The sequence below is a fragment of the Myodes glareolus genome, chromosome 10 (genome assembly GCF_982192425.1).
Source record: "Myodes glareolus chromosome 10, mMyoGla1.1, whole genome shotgun sequence".
In the NCBI taxonomy this organism is placed as follows: domain Eukaryota; kingdom Metazoa; phylum Chordata; class Mammalia; order Rodentia; family Cricetidae; genus Myodes; species Myodes glareolus.
This window is the reverse complement of record NC_142035.1, coordinates 87,988,544-88,011,586: the sequence shown is the minus strand read 5'-3', so window position 1 is coordinate 88,011,586 and position 23,043 is coordinate 87,988,544. Positions and strand designations below refer to the sequence as shown.

At 42.4% G+C, this 23,043-nt stretch overlaps 1 protein-coding gene across 13 annotated transcripts in view; it reads left to right on the top strand.

Moving 5' to 3' along the window:
* The first annotated feature begins 7,848 nt into the window (after positions 1–7,848).
* Positions 7,849–23,043, top strand: part of Celf1 (CUGBP Elav-like family member 1) — a 67,736-nt gene continuing 52,541 nt past the window's right edge. For 10 of the 13 annotated variants that reach the window (XM_085696539.2, XM_085696538.2, XM_085696544.2 and 7 more), the window contains exon 1: positions 7,860–7,985. The gene's annotated coding sequence lies outside the window, so the exon portion shown is untranslated. Of the gene's footprint in view, positions 7,986–23,043 lie in introns of all 13 variants that reach the window. The other 3 variants (XM_085696540.2, XM_085696529.2, XM_085696541.2) reach the window with 2 other exon arrangements.

Genomic DNA, 23,043 nt, shown 5'->3' with positions numbered 1-23,043 from the left:
GTATGTGTGTCTCTGTACCACATGCATGCATGGTTTCCAAGGAGACCATAAGAAGGCATTGGATCCCTGGAACTAAAGTTATAATTGTGAATTGCCATATGGGTGCTGGAACCCAAACCTGTGTCCTCTCCAAGAAAAGGTGCTCTGTAAATGGCTACCTCAGTCGGTAGACCATGAGACTCTCAATCTCAGGGTCATGGGTTTGAGCCCCATATTGAGTGCCACCTGTAAACTGAGTTTTCCCGTTCTGCCTACCTGGTCCCAAATAAACACACAGAGGCTTTTATTAATTACAAATGTTTCATCGATAGCTCAGTTTTATTACTAACTAGTGCTTACATTTAAATTAGCTCATTTTGGGCTGGAGAGATGGCTTAGAGGTTAAGAGCATTGCCTGCTCTTCCAAAGGTCCTGAGTTCAATTCCCAGCAACCACATGGTGGCTCACAACCATCTGTAATGAGGTCTGGTGCCCTCTTCTGGCCTGCAGGCATACACGCAGACAGAATATTGTATACATAATAAATAAATATTTAAAAAAATAAATCAATTAGCTCATTTTTTATTAATCTACATTCTTCCTTGTAACCTCATTTTCTATACATCCTGCTTGCTCAGCAGCTGACTAGTGTCTCTTGTGACTGCCCTCCATCCACCCTTCTCTCCCAGTATTCTCCCTGTGTCACACATGTCAGGCTGTCTTGTCCATCCAATTGCTTTCTGACCTGCTGCTTTCTGTCAATCAGCTTTAGTATTAAAAATGAGCATAATCCACAGCAGTGCTCTTAACCTGTGAGTCAACCTCTCCAGTCTTCAATTTCTTTTCTTTCTTTCTCTTTCTTTTTTTAAATATTTATTTATTTATTATGTATACAATATTCTGTCTATGTGTATGCCTGAAGGCCAGAAGAGGGCACCAGACCTCATTACAGATGGTTGTGAGCCACCATGTGGTTGCTGGGAATTGAACTCAGGACCTTTGGAAGAGCAGGCAATGATCTTAACTACTGAGCCATCTCTCCATCTCTCCAGCCTCTCTTTCTTCCTTCCTTTCTTTCTTTCTTCCTTCCTTTCTTTCTTTCTTTCTTTCTTTCTTTCCTTCTTTTTCTCTCCCTTTCTTCTTCTTCCTCTTCCTCTTCTTCTTTTTTTCTAAGACAGGGTTTCTCTGTATAGCCCTGGCTGTTCTGGAACTCATTCTGTAGACCAGGCTGGCTTCGAACCCATAGAGATCCATTTGCTTCCTTGAATTCTTTTGTTTGTTTGTTTGTTTGTTTTTTGAGATAAAGTTTCTCTAGGTAGCCCTGGTTGTCCTAGAATTTTCTCTGTAGACCAGATTGGCCTCTAACTCACAGAGATCCATCTGCCTCTGCCTCCTGCGAGCTGGGATTAAAGGTGTGTGCTGCCGCCACCACCTGGCTTCTTCCTTCCTTCCTTCCTTCCTTCCTTCCTTCCTTCCTTTTATTATCACTTTTTTTTTTAATGCACCTACAATACAGTCCTATTCAGTGTTTGGTAAGCTATGTTTTCCATCAAGGATGCTCAGAATAGTGTGCCATTTCAATGAAGATATAGTTTTCAAAAAGCTGACCTGCTCTGGTGTCTCATGTCTATTATACCAGCACTGGGAGGTAGAGGCAGGGGAAACAGGAATAGAAGACCGTCCTCAGCTGTATAATGAGTCTGAGGACAGTGTGGACTACATAAACCCAGGGAAGAAAGACGACACAGTCAATGTTTCAGATGTTCTTTCAGAACTTTGAATTCATCAGTAAACAAAATGGGAACAATCCCTCACTCTGTTTTTCTTCTTTAAGTTGAATTTCAGGATAATTAAATATCTTTTTGGTGGAGGAAAGTTCTCTTTTGTGAAGATGAGGAACTAAAAGTTCTTTATAGAAGACATCCTGTTTTAATTAAGTTAATTTATTTATTTTACATCCTGACTGCAGTTTCCCCTCCCTCTGTTCCCCCCCCACCTCCCCTCTGCTCCCTCCCTCATTCATTCTTTCTCTGTTTCTGTTGAGAAAGGGGCAGGCCTCCCAGGGGATTAAAGGTGTATGCCACCACTGCCCAGCTTCTCCTTTCTTCCTTCCTTCCTTCCTTCCTTCCTTCCTTCCTTCCCTCCCTCCTTTCCTCCCTCCCTCCCTCCTTCCTTCCTTCCTTTTACTGTCATTCTGTTTTTATTTTTTAATATATATTTATTTATTTATTATGTGTACAATATTCTGTCTGTGTGTATGTCTGCAGGCCAAAAGAGGGCACCAGACCTCATTACAGATGAGATAAATCTATTAATCCTATTCATTGATGTACCAAATTTTGGTAAGATTAAGCACCTCGCCTTGTATTAAGGCTGGGCAAGGCAATCCACTATGAGGAATAGGTTCCCAAAAGCCAGTCAAAGCCTTAGGGATAGCCCTTGTTCCTATTGTTAGGAGTCCCACAAGTACCAAGCTACACAATTGTCACATATTTGTAGCGAGCCTAGGTCAGTCCTGGTTGTTGGTTCAGACTCTGTGAACTCCTATGAGCATAGTTTAATTGTTTCTGTGGGTTTTCTTATGATGTCCTTGGCTCCTCTGGCTGTTCAACAGTATTCCTAGAGCTCAGTCTAATGTTTGGCTATGGGTCTCTGCATCTGTTTCTATTGATTGCTAGATGAAGGTTCTTTGATTGGGCTAGGCAACAATCTATGAGTGTAGCAGAGTGTCGCTAGGCATCATTACATTGGCTTTTTTTTCCTCCAGTAGCGTTGGTTCTATCTGAGGTCTCCAGGCCATCCAACCTTTGGGTCCTGATGCTCCAGGCAGTGTCAGGTGGGCTCACTCCCATGGCATGGGCCTCAGGCTGGACCAGTCATTCCCCGGCCTCTCCCTCACTCTCTCCACCGCCCTCACCCCAGCATATCCCATAGGCAGAGCAGTCTGTAGGTCAAAGGTTATGTGGCTGAGTTGGTATCCCAGTCCCTGCACTGGAAGTCTTGCCTGAAAGAGAAGGCCAGTTCAGACTACATGCTCCTTATTGCTAGGAGTCTTAGCTGGGGTCATCCTTGTAGAGTCCTGCAAATTTCCCTTGCACCAGGTTTCAACCTGACCCTGAAATGCACTCCCTTCCAGTCATCTCTTTCAGTACTCTCCCGTTCCATTCACCCCCCAACCTGATCCCTGTTCCCATCCCCACCAGCCCCAAATTCACCCACAGGATCTCTTCTATTTACCCTTCCCAGGGGGATCCATGCATCCCTCTTGGGCCTACCTTGTTACCTAGCTTCTGTGGGTCTGTGGATTGTAGCATGAGTACATATATTTATATTTTTATATAATTATAATCATAAATAATATAATACAATATAAATATAGCAACAGGCCGGACGGTAGTTGTGCACGTGTTTAATCCCAGCACTTGAGAGGCAGAGGTAGGCAGATCTCTGTGAGTTCGAGGCCAGCCTGGTCTACAAGAGCTAGTTCCAGGACAGAATCCAAATCTACAGAGAAACCCTGTCTTGAAAAACCCAAAAATAAATAAATAAATAATATATGTATATAGTATATTTAAACATTCTACTTATGTAAAAATAATATATTATATACAATATTAATATGCAAATATATTAATATAATATATAGATATTATATTATATTAATTATTTTAATATATTAATTTAATATAATAATATTTAATTATATTAATATATTTACAAATATGTATAGCTTTTCGGTTTTTGGAGACAGGGTTTCTCTGAGTAACAGCCCTCCTGGAACTAACTTTTGTAGACCAGGCTGGCCTCAAGCTCACAGAGATTCGTCTACCTCTGCCTCTCAAGTGCAAGTGCTGGGATTAAAGGCGTGCACCACCACCTGGCTGCATATTTATATTTTACTTTACAGCTAATAGACACTTATAAGTGAGTACATAACATGTTTATCTCTCTGAGTCTGGGCTACCTCACTCAGGATGATTTTTTTTTTTTTTAGTTCCATCATTCACACCTCATGATGTCATTTTTGCTTGTTGTTTTTTTGTTTTTCGAGATAGGATTTCTCTGCAGCTTTGGAGCCTATTCTGGAACTAGCTCTTGTAGAGTAGGCTGGCCTCAAACTTAAAAAGATCCATCTGTCTCTGCCTCCTTAGTTCTGGGATTAAAGGCATGCACGACCACCCCTCAACGATGTCATAGATTTTAACAGTTGAGTAGGACTCCATTGTGTAACTGTACCAAATTTCTTTCTCCATTCCTTGTTTGCGGGGCATCTAGGTTGTTTCCAGGTTGAATAAAATTTCTATAAATATAGTTCAGCAAGAGTCTTTGTGGTATGGTTGAGGATCCTTTGGGTATAATACCCAAGAGTGGTATAGCTGGGTCTTGAGATTGATCAACTTCCAATTTTGGAATAAACCATCATATTGGTTTCCAAAGTGGCTGTACAAGTTTGCACTCCCTTCAGCTGTAAAACTTTAAGACAATTCTGAAGCCATTTCTGACAATTCCAAACCCTCTCAGCCTCTGTGCCTCAGTGCTTCCCCTCCTCCCCTGGGAACCAAGGACCTAACAGCTACACATGCACGTACTCAGTTCCTGAACAATTACCCATCCACGTATGTTTTGACTCAGTCCCCTGGGAAACAGGGTCAAAATGACCTCTTACCTCATCTGATCTGACAATAGCTCTCCAGCCAGTTATTGGTATTAGTCCTTTTTGAATAGGCCAATCATAATGGTCAAAGAACCCTTGTTTCTATGGGGCCTTCTCCTTTAAAAGTAGCCTGTACCAGCTATTCGAGGTCTCTTGGCTTCCCGAATGCTGAGGGACCCTGTCATGACAGATTTAATAAAATCCTCATGCTTTTGCATCAGCTATGGTATATGAGGTGGTCTCTGGGGGCGACTCCTTCTTGGTTTGGACACTAGAGTCCAACACAGCAACGGAGGAGCATTTTGCTCCACATACTCCTCAACATAAACAGTCATTTGTGGTTTTAATCTTAGCTATTCTGATAGATGTAAGATGGAATTTCACAGTATTTGTATGTCCCTGATGGCTAAGGATGTTGAACATTTCCTTAAGAATTTCTCAGTTAAGCTGGGGGGTGGTGGTGCAGGTCTTTAATCCCAGCACTTGGGAGGCAGAGGCAGGCAGATGTCTGTGAGTTTGAGGCCAGCCTGGTCTACAGAGCGAGTTCCAAAGCTACAAAGAAACCCTGTCTCGAAAACCCAAAATAATAAATAATAATAATAATAATTTTTCGGTCATTTGAGATTCTTCTGGGGGGCTGGAGAGATGGCTCAGAGGTTAAGACCACTGGCTGCTCTTCCAGAGGTCCTGAGTTCAATTCCCAGCAACCATATGGTGGCTCACAATCATCTGTAATGAGATCTGGCACCCTCCTCTGATGTGTGGGCATACATGGAGGCAGAATGTTGTAGATATAATAAATAAATCTTTTAAAAAAGAGAGAGAAAGAGAGATTCTTCTGTTGAGAATTCTTTGTTTAGAGCTGTACCCCATTTTAAAATGGGATTATTTGCTTTTTGATGTCTAGTTTTTTGAGTTCCTTATTTATTTTGCAAATCAGCCCTGTCAGACATGGGGCTGGTTAAAACCTTTTCTCGTTCTACAGGCTGCAGTTTTGTCCTCTTGCCAGCATCCTTTGCCTTATAGAAGGTGTTTAGTTTGGGAGGTCCCATGGATGAAGTGTTGGTTTCAGTGTCTGTGCTGCTGGGGTTCCACCTTTCCTAGCCACTCTGGCCTTCCTGTGTCACTCACTCACTTTACGAAGACAAGAAAGCAGAAAGTTTGAAAACTGTAAGAATAACTTTACTAGATCCCCTTATTATTTTCTCACTCCCTTTGTACCCTTAGTAACATCAGTTACTATTTTTAATTTTTAAAATCACATTTATTTGGGACTGGAAAGATGACTCAGTGGTTAAGAGCACTGGTTGCTCTCCAAGAGTACCATGGTTCAATTCCCAGCATCCACGTGGCAGCTCACAACTGTCTGTAACTCCTGTCCCACGGGGTCTGACACCTTCACACAGGCATACTTGCAGGCAAAACATTAATGTACATAAAAATAAAAATAAATTTTGGAAGTAACCTCATTTATTTATTTTTATTTATTTGTGTGTGTGTGTGTGTATGTATGTATGTGGGCACATGTGTAGATGTCAGAAGACAACATGCCTGATTTAGTTCTTTACTTCTATCATGTAGGTCCCAGGGACTGAATTCAGGAAGTCAGGTTTGATGGCGGACATCCTTATCAGCTAAGTCAGCTCTCTTGCCCTTGTGTGTGTGATTTAAAATGATGTGGTCGTGGGCTGGAGAGGTGACTCAGTGGTTAAGAGCACCAGCTACTTTTCCAGAGGACCTGGAATTCAATTCCTAGCACCCACATGGCGACTCGAAACAATCTGTAACACCAGTTCCTGGATGTCCTAACCTCTCTATTGGCATTTTCAGGCACTGCATGCATGTGAGGCAGACAGACATATGCAAGTAAAACACCCATACCAATACATAATAAAATAAAATAGGGACGTCAGATAAGAATGAACTAACAAGATGAACATTTCTCAGAGCACAACGGTGCTCATTTATTATTAGGCTGAGGCAGGAGGATTCCTGTGAGTTCAAGCCCAATGTGGCTGACATAGTGAGAACCCTATCTCCCCAAACCAAACCATGATTGTTCGTGCACATGTGAAAACTTAGGCTTCTGGTTGGGGGTCTGCTGTGTGTGTGTATGTGTGTGTGTGTGTGTGTGTGTGTGTGTGTGTGTGTATGTGTATGTGTGTGGTAAGGTAGAAGCCAGTGATAAAGAGAAATTGTTGCCAATCCACGAGTAATTTGTCCTCTCCTCCTCCTCCTCCTTTTTCTTTTCTTTTCTCTGTGTAGCTTTTGTGCCTGTCCTGAAACTCGCTCTGTAGACCAGGCTCACCTCGAACTCATAGAGATCTGCCTGCATCTGCCTCCCAAGTGCACCGGCCCCATGAGTAATTTGTAAATTGATGGAGCCTGGAGTCGGGACATCCTAGAACTAAGTTTTATCTCTCCATCTGCATTTTATTGTCTAACATTTTATTGTCTAGATTTTGTGTAATAAACAGCAAACTGTACCATGCGAATCTATCTAGACCCAGGTTAGGAATCCTGAATCTTAGAAGGGGAGAGGGAAATGAAATCTTTAAAAAAGAAATTGTTAGTTTTTTCCTAGGAAGATTAGGTTTGAGCTGGGTAGTCTCTTAATAAACTCCTTATGAGCTTCCTGGTGCCGCAGGGATTTTTGACAGATTGCGCACACTCACCGCTGATCATCATCACTGTACAAGGCACTTCCCTAAATCTTTAAGCCTGCAACACATATTCCACATACCAGCAAGAAAGAAAGGCCTGGATGCTGGCATGCAAAAAGGAGGGTGTGCCCCGTGTCCAGGGCTAACAAGCAACATTCAGCTCATTCATTTATTAGATATTTATTTATGAGTACTTTTAGAGCCAAGGAGCGGTGCTTGGCCTTCAGAGGTCCAGGAGGTGCGGTGCGCAAAGACAAAAACTTCAAGCTCTGAGACAAAGAGATGCGCCCCTGCAGCTCCCAGGGCTGAGGGCTCCGCCCGCGGCCCCCAGGGCTTCGGAGCGGCTGATCCTTCACAGCTCGGCCAGAGGGGGCGCTGCAGCGCCGGCACTCGGCCCGGCCCGCCCCTGAGCGGCGCTCCTCTCGGGTCGGCGCGGGCGGGCAGGCGGGCGGGCGGCGCCGCGGTGGTACGTTCCCCCAGCCGCCTGCCCCTCCTCCGCGGCCCTCCCCGCGGGTGGTAGGTGCCGGAAGTGCCGCCATTTTGGGGTGTTCTGCTCTGGCGGCAGCGGCAGAGGCGGCGGCGGCGGGACGCGGAGGCTCCCCCGGGATTCGGCCTCAGCAGCGAGGCGGCGGCGGCTGCGGCGGCGCAGGCAGCAGCTGAGGCAGCGGCAGGCTCAGGTGCAGCCGCTGGTGAGTGCGGCGGCCGCAGGATAACGGGCCGCGGGGTGGAGGGAGGGAAGAGGGAGGCTGGAGGGAGGCGCCGCGGGGTGGGTCCGATTTGGGCAGCTGCGGGTCACAGGGCCCTCCGGGCGCGGTCGCTCCCGCTTTCCCGCACCCCGGAGACCAGGCCGCCTACTGCTCGGGACTCAGGGCCCATTCGCGTCCTCCCGGCGCGTGCCCCTGCGCCCAGGGAGACCCGCCCTCCTCGTGGCCTTGCCCCGGCTCCCTTGCCCTTTGCCTTCCCTCTCCAGGCCCCGAGGGCTTGGTTCCAGCACGGCACCCGATTCCTCTTTGGGTCCGCTCTCTGAGATTCCAGCTGTCTGCCCGGGATGCCTCTTCCGTGACCCTGTCGCCCCACGTGTTCTTGGTGCCCACCCCTGGGGTGCCCCAGATTCCCGCCCCTGGAAGGCAGCGCTTCTCTCCAACCTCCGGAGCTCTCCCAGTTCTCGCACTGGATCCGCCTTGGCTCGCCCTCCTCCCCTTCCCCCCCCACATCAGGTGCTCTCCCAGTCAAGGCCTAGTAGCCGGGCTCGAATCTCGCACCCAGGAGCGCGGACAACCCTTGAATGCGCATTCTTCGCTAGGTACCAGGCTTTGGATTTCAGGCCGGTGGTCTCTTGGTTTTGGTTGTTTCAGCAGGATGTTGTTTAATTCTCTTAGACCATTGCATGTGCTCTTAAAAAGCTTCTTATTGGTTTAGGGACTGGTTCCCGGGTGGAAAGTGTGAGATTTGCCTGTTTAGCAAAGCGGAATTTTTCTGGTCCTTAGAGTTAATGCTGTATAAAGGCTGTTGATGAGTTTTAAAGTGCGTGGAGGAACTTCACCTTTAATTAAAAGGTCTCTTCGCTGTCTTTGATTCTATGAGTTGAAGAGGTTTTAATCGCACTTTTTCACCTTTTTCCACAGTTTCATTTTCTCTTTAAATTCTTAGTGTGTATGAAGGTATCTTCAAATGGACTTTTTTTCTGGTTTTGGCATTAAAAAGTGTACTTGGAAAATCACGGAGGTTAGAATGGACAAACTGCAGCTACACTGATTTTTCTCTCCCTATTAGTTTTCATGTTTTAGCGTTGTTGTGTGAGACCCTGGCTTCTGAAGCATGACTTAGGGAAGATTGAAGCAGTGCTTTTAGTAAAGCAAAGCTGGAATTCTCAGCTGCTGCTTTAGCCCTCAAACTTATGGTTCCTCTTGGTTCCTTCTCAACCACCTGTTAAGAATGACTCTTGGCTCTAGAGCATAGGTCTCCACTTTTGTCATTCATTCTTACCTTTTGGGTTTTCTTTTCTTAAAGATCTATTGCTAGGACAGGTTATTACAGAGAGTTGAAACATCTTTTCTGTGCTTTGGCTTTTCTGATGCCCTCAAAAAGTAAAGTGACTTATTTGCTCAAGGTTATTATAGCAAGTGCTCTTTTTGTTTGTATGTTTTTGTTTTTTGAGACAGGGTTTCTCTTTGTACCTTTGGAGCCTGTTCTGGAACTCTCTCTGTAGACCAGGCTGGCCTCAAACTCACAGAGATCCGCCTGCCTCTGTCTCCCGAGTGCTGGGATTGAAGGCGTGCATCACTATTGCCCAGTTTAGCACTGGTGCTTTTAAAAGACACTTGTTTCTTTTTTTAAAATTAAACAACAGCAGTTGCTGTCATGAGTAATGGTGCTGCTGATTTGCCCTTTAAGATAGGATGGAATGGGCTAACTGGGCTTGAAGTTAGACTACATTATAAAAATCTTTTTGCGATTGGTTAGTAAGTTGGTCAGATCACTTTTTCATTATGATCCTTAGTTTATTTTAATTTTGAAAATTCTCTAGGAATTGGTGCCTGTCTCACGTGGTGTTAGCTCCTCTTCCCTGTGAATGTACATGTGGGCTGAGAGTGAAAATTGAAACCTGAATGATTTATTTGTTTTTCTTTTTTTTGTTTATTTACTTATTTATTTTTTTGAGACAGGATTTCCCTGTGAAGCCCTGGCTGTTGTGGAATTTTTTAGTCCAGGCTGGCTTCCAACTCAGAGAACTCAGAGATCCTCCTGCCTCAGCCTCCCAAGCAAGTGCTCAAGTGCTGGGACTAAAGGTGTATGCCAACGTTGCCTGGCCTGATTTATTTTTCTACATATCCCCCCCCCACCCCCCCACCCCCGCCAGGATTTTCTCTCTGTAACAGCCTTGACTGCCTAAGAACTCACTCTGTAGACCAGGCTGGCCTTGAACTCACAGAGACCCTCCTGCCTCTGCCTCCCAAGTACTGGGAATAAAGGAGTGCACCACCACTGCCCAGCCCCATATGTTCTTTTTAATACAGAAGTTGGCAGGTTCATTATGAAAGGTATAAGTAAGTCAATTAGGAAGAAATCTTAACTTTCTGTTTTGTTTTTCGAGACAGGATTTCTTTCTGTAGCTCCGACTGTTCTGGAATTTGCTCTTTATATCAGACTGGTCCCAACTTAGAGATTTGCCTGCTTCTACCTCCCAGGTGCTAGGGTTAAAAGCATGTGCCACCACTGCCTGGTTGAAATTTTACCCTTCAGAGATTATGATTAAATTGAGTTTACAATTTTATACCTCCACCACCCCCTAAAGATGGTGGTCTTGTGTAGTCCTGACTGGCCTACTTTCCAAGTATTGGAATTATGGTGTATACCACCACATCTTCCAAAATTTGTCTTTATTATCTCCAGCTTTTCGTTGTTTGTTGTTTTTTTTGTGGTGTTGGGAAGGAAGCTCATGGCCTCCCTTGAGCTTATACATTATACATACACAGGTGATAGGCATGCTGTGTGCCATTGATAACTGTCCTAGCCACATCCTTTTTTTTTTCCCTGGGGGCAGGGGTCTCATTTTCTGTAGGTTAGACTGGCCTTGGAATTCACTGCAGTTCTGCCTCAGCTGCCCAAGTGCTGGGTTAGGGTGTATCCCCACACCTGCCTTATATGTGGTAAAGAGGCATTTATTATTTACCATAGTTGACTTATCCTGATGATAAGTGATGACAGGTGACCGTTACTCCCGACCCCGCCATCTTGAATTCTGACGTCCTGCCTCTATCTCCCAAGTGCTAGAATTACAGGAGTAATTAATTCACCAGGCAGTGGTAGTTTTAAGCCTTACTAGTAAGCAGTAGACTTGGTTTGTTTGCTTGTTTTTGTTTGATTGCTTTGGTTTTTTTTTTTAACTTTATTTAACCTTATTTCATGTACATTGGTATAATGATGTCAGATTCTCTGGAACTGGAGTTATAGATAGCTGCAAGCTGCCATGTGGGTACTGGGAATTGAACCCTGGTCCTCTGGAAGAGCAGTCAGTGCTCTTAACCACTGAGCCATCTCACCAGCCCCCTTGTTTTGGTTTTTTTGAGACAGAGTTTCTCTGTAATAATCCTGGCTGTCCTTGAATCCATTTTGTAGACCTTGCTGGCTTTGAATTTACAGAGACCGTCCTGCTTCTGTCTCCCAGGTACTGGGATCAAAGGCAGGCACCATCACCTCCCACCTGGCTTGGTTGTTTTACCAACCACATTTTATTTTTAAGCCTATGTTATTTTCCCAGCTTGTTTGTGTGTACACCACATGTGTCTACTGCCCAGGGCTATCAGAAGAGGTTGTGGGACTCCCAGGAATTGGAATTACAGATTGTTTTGAGCCACTAAGTAGGAACTGTAACTCAAACCCAGGTCTTCTAAGCCCCCAGACACAATTTAAATAATGCTCTGTATTTAATATTTTCTGCTCATGAGATAGGCCAGTAGATGCTCCAGTATAGGTGGGTCAGAAGAGTAAGATGGGGATTAACAGAGACCTAACGTTTATTGTATATATGTCCATTGGGTGATTTTTTTTTTTTAATGAAGATTGGGGCTCTGTTGCCAAATGTAGAGTACTAAATTTAGTGCCCCTCCTTTTACTGTATTGTAGCTTCTTTAACTCTGTTTTACTGGGAGGCTGAACCTAATAAGGAGCTAGGCTGTTACATGCTAACATGATAGCTTGGGGAAAAAGCAGCTGTCATTTGGAGGAAGCAAGAACGTGGGTTCCTTTGCCCAGGGATTTGGGTCTTCCTAACATAAAACTCTGTACTCTTGAAACCAGTGAATAATAAGGATTTGATTTAAGTTTTTTCATCTGCCTTCTAAAAAAGTGCTTTATTGTAATACAATTCATATCCCATAGAATTTATCCATTAAATACACAACTGAGTGGTTTTAAATTTGGGATTACTGTTTTGTTGCTGTGTCACCTTTGCTATGTTTGCAGCCTTGGCCAGCCTCAAGCTTTCTGTGTAGATGAGGATGGCCTGCCTTCAGTGCTGCTGCCAGAGCAATGCATCACACACCTGGCCTGCTCAAGTTTTGCTTTTGTTTTTGTTGCTTATTGGTTGACCATCCCTTATCCTAAATGCTTGAGTCCATAGGTCTAGATATGGTTTGAGGTTCAAGGTGTTTGTTTTTTTCTGAGACAAGGTCTTCCTATGTTGCTCACAATGGTTATGTAGACCAGGCTGGCCTCAAACTCACAGTGATCTGCTTGCCTCTGCCTAATGCTGTGCATGTGCATGTGTGTGAGTGTGTGTGTGTGTGTGTGTGTGTGTGAGAGAGAGAGAGAGAGAATATGAATATGTATGCCACATGTGTGCAAGTACCTATAGAAGCCAGAAGAGGGCATTGGATCCTCTGGAGCTAGAGTTACAGGCTGTTGTGAGCTATCTGATAAGGGTGCAGGGAACTGAACCAAGCTACTGGCAGAGCAGGAAATGCTCTTAATTACTAAGTCATCATTTATCTCAGGTTAGTCTCGAATCTGCTGTAAATATGATGGTGACCTTGAAAGTCTGATTACCTGCTTCTACCTCGCAAATGCTATAATGTCAGAGGCGCATCACCACTTACAGATTTTTGTGGCATTGAGAATTGAACCAATACCCAGAGCTTTGTGTATGTAAAGCAAGTATTCACGAACTGAGCAACATCAGAAACCGACTTCTGTCATTTTATAATCCCATCAGCAATGATAAGCATTCCAGTTTTTATGTACTTTACAATACTTTTTTCTGTGATTTTGTTGAAAATTTGTACATGTATGTGTAGGTGTGTGTTTGACATGGTACAGTGTCGAAAGAAAGCCAGAAGACAATTTTTGGGACCCAATATTTTCTTCTATGATGAGGGTCCAGGAACTCATGTCATCAGGCTTGGCAGTAAGCATTTTTACCTGCTGAGTCATCTTGTTGGACTTTATGTTTTAGTAGCCACACTAATTTTGCTTTTATGATTTATTTTTGTTTATGTGTATGAGTATGTATCTGTATATGATACATGTGCGTACCTGCCCATGCAGGCACAAAGAGGGTGCTGGATGCCCTGAAGCTGGAGTTACAGTTGGTTGTGAGCTCTCTGTCCTATGTGAGTAACTGGGGACCAAACTTGGACTTTGGTCCTTTGGAAGAACACAGAAAGCACCTTTAATTGCTAAGTCAATGCTTTAGGCCCCCCCTTTTTTGTTGTCATTGTTGTTCATTTTTTTCTTTGTTCGTTTGTTTTTTGAGACAGTGTATTTAGCTTCTTAGAAGCTTTCTTGAGAAACGCACATGCATTTCTCTCAAAAGAGAACTCTCTTCAAACACTTGAAAGCATTGTTAGAAGTGAAAGGAGTGTTGCTTTACTTTGTAAATGCTGTGGTTTTTCTGTTTAGTACTGGAACTCACTCTGTAGACCAGGTTGGCCTCAAATTCACATCTACCTGCTTCTGCTGAAAGTAAAGGCGTGTGCTACCACCACTTGGCCTTTATTTTTAATTTAAAATTTACTTTATTTTATATGTATGGTTTTTGCCCATATGTCTGTGTACCACATCTGTACCTGGTGTCCTTAGAAGTCAAGTGTTGGCCAGGTGGTGGTCTACAAGAGCTAGTTCCAGGGTGGACTCCAAAGCTACAGAGAAACCCTGTCTCAAAAAACAAAAAAAGGAATCAGGTGTTGTAAGCTGCTATGTAGATACTAGGAACTGAGTGTAAGTCCTGTGGAAGAACAGCAAGTTCCTTTAACCCCAGACCCACTGCTCCTGCCTCTATTTTTTTGTTTGTCTGTGATGTGCTATGTAGCCTAGCCTGGTCTCTGTTATAGTCTGGCCCCTACCTCCCCTTTTGGTTTTGTTCTGATTTTTGAGTCAGTCTTTTGTATTTCAGGCTGGCCTTAACTTGTGGTAGAGCTAGGGATAACCAGAATTACTTCTCATTCACTTGTCTCCAAGTGCTGGGGTGACAGATGTGTACCTTTAACCACCCTCACATACATACATAATGTGCTATTGGAGATTGAGCCCAGAGTTTTATGCATGCTAGATGAACACTACCAACTGAGCTAGCCCAGGAGTTTCCCTCCCCCGCACCCACACACACACATTGTTGAAACAAAGTTTTACTGTGTAGCTGGGACTGATCTTCTATTTGTTTCCTGAGCTCTGGGATTATTGGCTGTTGCTACCGTGCTCACTCACTGTTTATACCTTTAAATCAAAATTGGTCTTCAGGGTGGGTTGTCATTTACTGGTGCAGCCAGTCCCTTGCCTGGATTCTGTTAGTTATGATGAGGAGCAAAAGAACTACTTTAATTTACTCCTTATGATTTGCAGATATTTTCTCCTTTTGCTTGCTCTTCATTTGTTAATTGTCTGTTTTTTGTTTTATTAAAAGTTTTACTGTATAGAACACCAGGGCTGACCTCAAACATGCCTGTTGGTATTATAGACAGGTGCATCCTACCTGGCTGATTGGGATCTCTGAACCACATAGGTTTTTAAGTTTGATCTCATCTAATTTGCCTTTTCATTTTTGTATCTGGCCTGCTGTCATATCCATTATACTATTATCAAATCTAATGACATAAAGTTTTCCCTCTGTGAGTTTTTTTTTAAATATTTATTTATTATGTATACAATATTCTGTCTGTGTGTATGCCTGCAGGCCAGAAGAGGGCACCAGACCCCATAACAGATGGTTGTGAGCCATCTCATGTGGTTGCTTGGAATTGAACTCAGGACCTTTGGAAGAGCAGGCTTTTAACCTCTGAGCCATCTCTTCAGCCCCCCTCTGTGAGTTTTTTAGTTCTAGGGATTAGATTTTAGGTAATTTTTTTAATTAATTAATTTATTTATTTATTATGTATACAATATTCTGTCTGCATGTGTGCCTGCAGGCCAGAAGAGGGCACCAGATCTCATTACAGATGGTTGTGAGCCATCATGTGGTTGCTGGGAATTGAACTCAGGACCTTTGGAAGAGCAGGCAATGCTCTTAACCTCTGAGCCATCTCTCCAGCCCCGATTTTAGGTAATTTTAACCTTTTTTTACCCCTGTTTTTTCAAGACAGGGTTTCTCTGTTTAGCAGCCCCTAGCTGTCCTGGAACCAGCTCTGTAGACCAGACTCACAAAGATCTACCTGCATCCACCTCCTGATGCTGGGATTAAATGCATGTTACACCATGGCAAAAGTTTTGTTTGTTTTTTTAGTTTTTCAACACAGGGTTTCTCTGTAGCTTTCAAGCCTGTCCTGGAACTAGTTCTTGTAGACCAGACTGGCCTCGAACTCACAGAAATTCTCCTGTCTCTGCCTCCCGAGCGCTGGGATTAAAGGCTTGCGCCACCACTGCCCTGCAGAAGTGTTTTTTTTTTTCTTGATAAGATCTTTACCTTTATCTAAAATTATTTGTATTTGTGCCAGGTCTTGAGTAGGGAGATCAGAGGACAACTGGTTTCTATGATGGAGTTGGGTTTTTCCTTCCATCTTTATTTGGATTTGGGCGTCATACTCAGCTCACTAGATTTGTATGGTGACAGCCAGTTTCTTCTGCCTCTTTTAAACTTGATTTGGGTGAAGTGGTGCATGCCTTTGATCCCACCCAGTACTAGGGAGGCAGAAACAGGCAGATCTCTTGTTTGAGACCAACCTAGGTTACACACATAGTGAGATCCTGTCTCAAGCCGCACACACACCACCACCAACCTCCCAACCCCCAAACACACACATAAAAAAGCCCAACAACAACTATTTACTTTAGGAAGTTGAGGCAGGTGGATCTCATTTCCATAGCAAGACTCTGCCTCAAAACACCATCATCACCCACCCCTCCTTCCCATAAAAACAAAAACTTGGATCGCACAGACTTAGAAGGATGAATGCTAAATGCTAATTTTTAAAAATTCTTTAAATTTTTTTATTATTTTTTTTACTGTAGCCATATAGGTGGTGGTTTTCTTTTTCTTCTCATTTAGATTAGACAGGGTTTTACTATGTAGCCCGGTCTGATTCAGGCTGACCTTGAACTCTCAAGCCTTTCTCTTAGGGCTGTTACAGATGTACTTACGTGCTTGGAGGTTTCCTCCCTTCCTTCCTTCCTCCCTCCCAGGGATTCCTCCCTTCCTCCCCAACCTTTCTTTTTGATTTTTCATGACAGGGTTTCTCTGTAGCTCTGGCTGCCCTGGAACTTACTCTGTAGACCATGCTGGCCTTAAACTCATAGGCAACTGCCTGCTTCTGCTTCTGGAGTGCTGGAATTAAAGTTGGGTAGTGCCACTCCAAAGCCCAGCTTTCAGAGCTGTTCAGCAGTTTTTCTTTTTTCTTTTCCTTTTTTTTTTTTTGTTGTTGTTGTTTGTTTTTCGAGACAGGGTTTCTGTTGCTTTGGAGCCAGTCCTGGAACTAGCTCTTGTAGACTAGGCTGGCCTCGAACTCACAGAGATCCGAGTGCTGGGATTAAAGGTGTGCACCACCACGATCCAGTAAGCTGTTCAGTTTTTAATGTTGTCTTCAGTTTTTGTAAGGTCAGTTGTTTGACTTACATAACTTTGCTGTTCTTCAGAAAAGAATCTCCAGATTAGGAACTGTGGCTAGTTTATCTTTTATTTTTTTTGTTTCCTGTGAGGTGAAAGCAAATTCTAACAGTTAGGTGATAATGTATAATGTAGGGTAGCTAATAGTCTGCTCTGAGTGGACAAGGTGTTTTTTTTTTTTTTTTTTTTGGACCCATCTTTATTTGGATATATATTTATATTATATTAAAATTTTTGGTAGTTTTGTACAGATAATTTACTGTGACCTTTCCCAAGTTTCCCAAATTTCTTTGTGCTTATATTTTTTGTGTGTGGGATACACTCTTCTCCACTAATCTCCTTCTCCCACACTGTAGTCACACACTTCTCTTCTGGGGTACAATTCTGTCTTGGTGGTGGTGCTGCTGCTGACTATTACGCTAGGTTGGAGTGGGTTAGTACTGTGGAAAAACCCTGTGCTATTTATTAGCTATTTGCCTTATTCCAACTGCCTTCTGAGCAAAAGACTTATAGGGACCAAGGGGTAGAAGTATAACAGGATTGTGGTGACAACTTGAATTTATAGCCATTTGACCTTTATTAGCTAACTGGTTATTTCTTCCTGATTAATCAATACTGGTTATGAATATAGAGTCAGTTTTAGTTGCATGAGAGACTTTCTTCAAGGATATTTCACAGGTGCTATTTATGTAGTAAAAGATTATTTGTTTGTTAGGTCCTTCCTGTCAAAGGGTTTTTATTGCTGTGAAGAGAAACTATGACCAGGACACCTCTTATAAAGGAAAAAATTTAATTGAGTGACATAACAGTTTCAGAGGTTAGTTCATTATCATGATAGGACATGGTGGCATGCAGGCAGACATGGTGCTGAAAAGTAGTGGAGAGTCCTACATCTTGATCTGCAGGATGTGAACTGAGGGTTACAGGGAGAGTAGCTTGAGCAAAGGCCCCCTGCCTCCAACAAGGCCACACCTTCCAGTAGTCCTATTTCCTATGAGCTTATGGGGGTCAGTTACATTTAAATATCACAGCTCCCTATTTTTAGCGATAATGAAGGAACATAGGGCCTTGCCCATATGGTCGACAAGCCTATATCTAATTGAAATATCCCAAGCCCTTCCTTTACTTGTTTTGGGACAGGATCTCAACAAGTTTCCCAGGCTGGCCTTGAATTCTTGATCCTCTTTCCTTAGTTCCCTGGAGTAGCTAGGATTTCAAACCTGTGCCACCAACCCCTGCTAGATCCCTGTTTTGTTTTGTTTTGTTTTTCGAGACAGGGTGGGTTCTCTGTGTAACAATCTTAGCTGTCCTGTAACTTGGTAGACCAGGTTGGCCTTGAACTCACAGAGATCCCCACGCCTCTGCCTCCCTAGTGCTGGGATCAAAGGCATGTGCTACTATGTTCTTTTAAATGCTGATGGGTTTGAGTGGAACACAGTAATGTAGGTTGAATGTCACTTGAGGCTTTAAATAAAGGGTGAGGATGAGTGGCTTTGTGCCCAGTTGATGAAGTCTCTATGGTGTGGGTTTAATTAGTAATTTCATAAATTATCTGTAATGGGAACATCACAGTGTTGTTTTTCTCTTTGAGAAATGTTAATGAGGGAGGTTATGAAAAGGAGAGTTTAGCACTTCTAATTTGATTGTCTTCCTTTGAATTTGGGTGGGTTTTGTTGTTGTTGTTGTTACTTTGTTTTGTTAAGTAGAAAGACTATACCAGAGAAATGTGAAGATTCTTTTTTGTTTGTTTTATTTTTTAAGACAGGTTCTCACTATGTTGCTCTGGTTGTCCTGGAACTTACTATGTAGCTAGAACACGCTGGCCTTGAAATAGAGATCTACTTGTTCCATTACAGCCCACCTTTGAAAAGTCCTTTTAATTTTAATGAGCAGGAATTAAAATTAAGTAAGTAGATTTGTATGCAATGAGTAAAGTATAGATTTGTAATTTAGAAAAAGCTATGTTTGTTACTAGACCAAAGTGTGTTTGTAAGTATACATACTGTGTTGAGAGCCACTTTGTTTTTCTGAATAAATTACATCTGTAGAGAAGATTTATAAATGGTCGTTTGCTTTTTCCCCTTATGCTCGGGTGCAGTGTGTGTGGTGTTGGACTGGATGCTGTGCACAAAGGAAACTCTACAGCTCACTGTTTACTAATACCAGGGCCTTGCAGTGAGGAAATATTTGCTGAGTGCTAAATTATCTGGTAGAGTCACATTTTATGTTTGAAACAGTTTAGGGTTAAAAACTAGGAAGAGGAAGAAAACATTGACATTTTGTGACTTTAAGTCATTATCTTCTGAAGTTAGAGTGTTTTAAAGCCTTAAGCAATTTTATGACAATAATGTAAGCAACTTTTGTAAGGGAAGTTCTGGGATGGGGTTTCTCTGTGTGGGCAACTTTTTGTTAAAAGGTAGTTTCTGCATTGTTTAGAATTTGTGACATAAAAGCTTTGCGAAGCTCTATAATCTTTTTTTGGGGTGTATTTTTTGGGGGAGGGGTTTCGACACAGGGTTTCTCTGTAGCTTTTGGACCTTGCTGGCCTCAAACTCAGAGATCCGCCTCCCTATGCCTCCCAAGTGCTGGGATTAAAGGCATGCGCCACCACCGCCCGGCTTGAAGCTCTATAACCTTGAAACATACTGTATACCAACCTTTATTTTTCTTAGATTTTTTTATTTAATGTGCACTAGTATTTTCTGTATATATTCTCTTTGAGGATGATGGGTTCCTTGGAACTGGAAATACAGCTGTGAGCTGCCATGTGGGTGCTGGAAATTGAACCCAGGTCCTCTAGGAGAGCAGCCAGTGCTGTTAACCACTGAGCCATCTCCAGCCCCGTTGTATACCAACTTTAACAAGGTCAGGACAGTCATAGTTTTGGCTTTTCTATAGTGCAAAAGAAAAAGAAAATTTGACATACAGCTGGCAGTCTATGTTCTTTTGCTTTTCTGGGCCAAGATAGGATTTTCTAAGGAAAGTGTTAATCATTAATAAAAAACAAAAAAGGACCTAGGAGTTTGTACCTCTCACATTCTGTAGAGTGAATCTCCTTTTTGTTTTTAGATTGTATGCTATTAACTAGACTATCCTCTAATTTTGTCTTCCTGTTTCCATTCAAGTTTATGAGAGATCATGAGAAGACACTTACATATATTGATTGTTTTTATTGTATACTGTTTCTTTTTAATAGCTCCTGGACACTGCTTTAAGGAAAATTAAAAAGAAACAGCTTACAGACCTTTGCTAAACTAACTAATTTGGGTTATAGATGGAGTTGGAAAACTAAAAACAGACCCTATGAAAACAACTACAACAGAGCTTAGGTGAGTGAATGAGACTGAGCCAGATTCTGAGCTGCCTTTCGTGATCCTATGCCTGCCAGTTAGCTGCCTTATAGTCTCCTTTTTTTTCCTTTTAGCTTGTGAATTTGAAATAATTTTTAATTTTTTAAAAATTATTTGTTTTTAGATAGGGTTACTCTGCAGCGTTGGCTATTCTGGAACTCACTTTGTAGATCAGGCTGGCCTCCAACTCAGAGATCCACCTTCCTGGTGCTGGGAATTAAAGTGTGTGCCACCACTGCTTGGCTAACATTATTTTAATTTATAAAGTAAAGAAAGCTTTTTTGGTTTTTAGCATATCTTGGTAATACTTATATTTAGTCTTTAAAATTATTAATTACTATTTGAAATCAGTGATAGGCTTTTAAGAACATATGGATATTTCTTGAACATTTTTTTATTTTTTTCTTTTTTTGGTTTTTCGAGACAGGGTTTCTCTGTAGCTTTGGAGCCTGTCCTGGAACTAGTTCTTGTAGTCCAGGCTGGTCTCAAACTCACAGAGATCTGCCTGCCTCTGCCTCCTATGATTAAAGGTGTGTGTCACCACAGCCTGCTTTTTTTAATTATTTAAGTTCATTGTCTGGTGTAACTGCTGTGGGATGAGACATCTGTAGAAAAACTTAAGTGTTCTAGGAAGCTTACAAATTAGCAAAAAAAAAAAAAATTTTTTTTTCTCTGTGTTGCCCTGGCTGTCTTGAAATTCACTTTGTAGACCAGGCTGGGTTCCAACTCAGAGATCCACCCACTTCTGCCTCCTGAATACTGGGATTAAAGGATGATGCTCTACCACCTTCCCACTTAAAATTTTTGTGCATATGGATGTTTTATGTGTCTGTCTTTGTACCACATGCATCTGGGTGTCTTCAGAGGCTGGAAGAGGGCATTGGATTTCCTAGAACCAGAGTTACAGACTCAGACTGTTGTTAGTTGATATATGGGTGCTGGGAATCAAACCAGGGTCCTTTGGAAGAGCAGCCAGTACTTTTAACCGCTGAGCCATTTCTTCAACCTCTGATCTGTTAAGATATCGTCTGGCTCAGTGGTGGTGACAGCACACGCTTTTAATCCTTTATTCTCTTGGGAGGCAGAGGCAGGTGACACTGTGAGTTTGAGGCCAGCTTGGTCTACTGATCTATAAGTTCCAGAGCAGCCAGACCTGTTACAAAAAGAACCACTATCTTGAAAAAAACAAAGAAAGATATCTTCTAACAGTTTGGGTATAATGTCCCTTGTCTGTAATTCTAACTGTTCAGGAGGCTGAAGCAGGAGGATCACAAGTTCAAGGATAGCTAGAATAAATTAAGAAGACTGCTTAAAAATTTTAACAAGGGGGTTGGAGGCATGGCTTAGTGTGCTGGGACTCGAGTTCAGCTTTTAACATTCCCTGAGTGATTCGTACCCTTGTAACTCCAGTTGTAGGGGATGCTCTGCTGCCTTCTGACACCAGGCATGCATGTTGTGCATGTACATGCATGTAGGCAAAGCACAGTAAATAAATATAAATACTAAATAAGTATGGGCTGGGGATGTAACTGATAAAATGTGTGCCTAACATACACAGATCTTTAGGTTTAATTCCCAGTACTACAAAAACTAAAACAACCCAAAGGAATGGGTCTTCTAGGAGCTGAATTTCAGTGCATATTGGTTGAAAGTGGCATTTTAATCTTGCTGATTTTATTACCATTGTCTATACATAGCAATTTGGGAGACAGTCTTGGAATTTGAACATAAACCTCTGTTTCAGAACAGTTTTTTTTTTAATAATTTGTTTTTTATTTTATGTGCATTGGTGTTTTGCCTGCATGTATGTCTGTGTGGGATTGTCAGATCTTGGAATTACAGACAGTTGTGAACTGCCATGTGGGTGCTAGGAATTGAACTTGGGTTCTCTAGAAGAGTAGTCAAACCTCTTAACCACTGAGCTATCTCTCCAGCCCCCCACAGTCAGTTTTGTTACATATCTAATGAGTTTTACTTTTATAATGTATTTGAAGTTTTATTTTGTGTGTATGAAAGTTCTGCCTGTATGTATGTTCTGTCTCTATGTGTATCTGAACCTTATCTGAGTGCAGTGTTTGTGGAGGCCAGAACAGGGCATTAGATTCCTAGGAACTAGAGTTAGAAAAGCTTGTGAACCTTTTTGTTGGTGCTAGGAATCAAACCCAGGTCCTCTGCAAGAGCCTCAAGTGCTCTTAACCACCGAGCCACATCTCCAGTCCTCTAACCCCATCCTTCTTTTTTGAGACTCCTGTAGCACAAATCTCAAATGCTGGGATTATGTACATCACGAGTATCTGCAATATCTGTCAGACTGGCCTTGAACTCACAGAGATCTGTCCTGTCTTTGCTGGGATTAAAAGTGTGCACCACCACTGACTGACGCTTTTTTTTTTTTTTAAATAAGAAATGGGTTTGATCTTGCTATATAGCCTAGGTAAACTGAAAGTAATTCTGAATCAGCCTTTTCAGTGCTAGGATTACATTACAGCAGTGTGGCACCACACCTAGTTGTTTTTATGAGCAGAGGAGGATTAAGTCTTGAATGTATTTGAGTCTTTCAAGAAAGAGCTAATGATAATTTTATTAAGTATTTATTCAGAATTGTGTGCTATGTGGTAATACTTAAAAGCATGTGCTGAAGAAAAGTTAGATCAGCATTCTGAATTGCTAGATCGAGAACATCAAAAAATGCTTTCACAAAAGAAAAAAGCCTGCTGGATCCACCCCCAGGAATCCTAGTGAGTCTCCATGGTAACAACCTCCTTGCTTACAACTTGTCACTGTGTAGCTGTCACTGAGGTTCAAAGAAAAGCCAGTATCAGCACTGTATGGCATTAACTACTGATAAAATAATGTTGCACATTT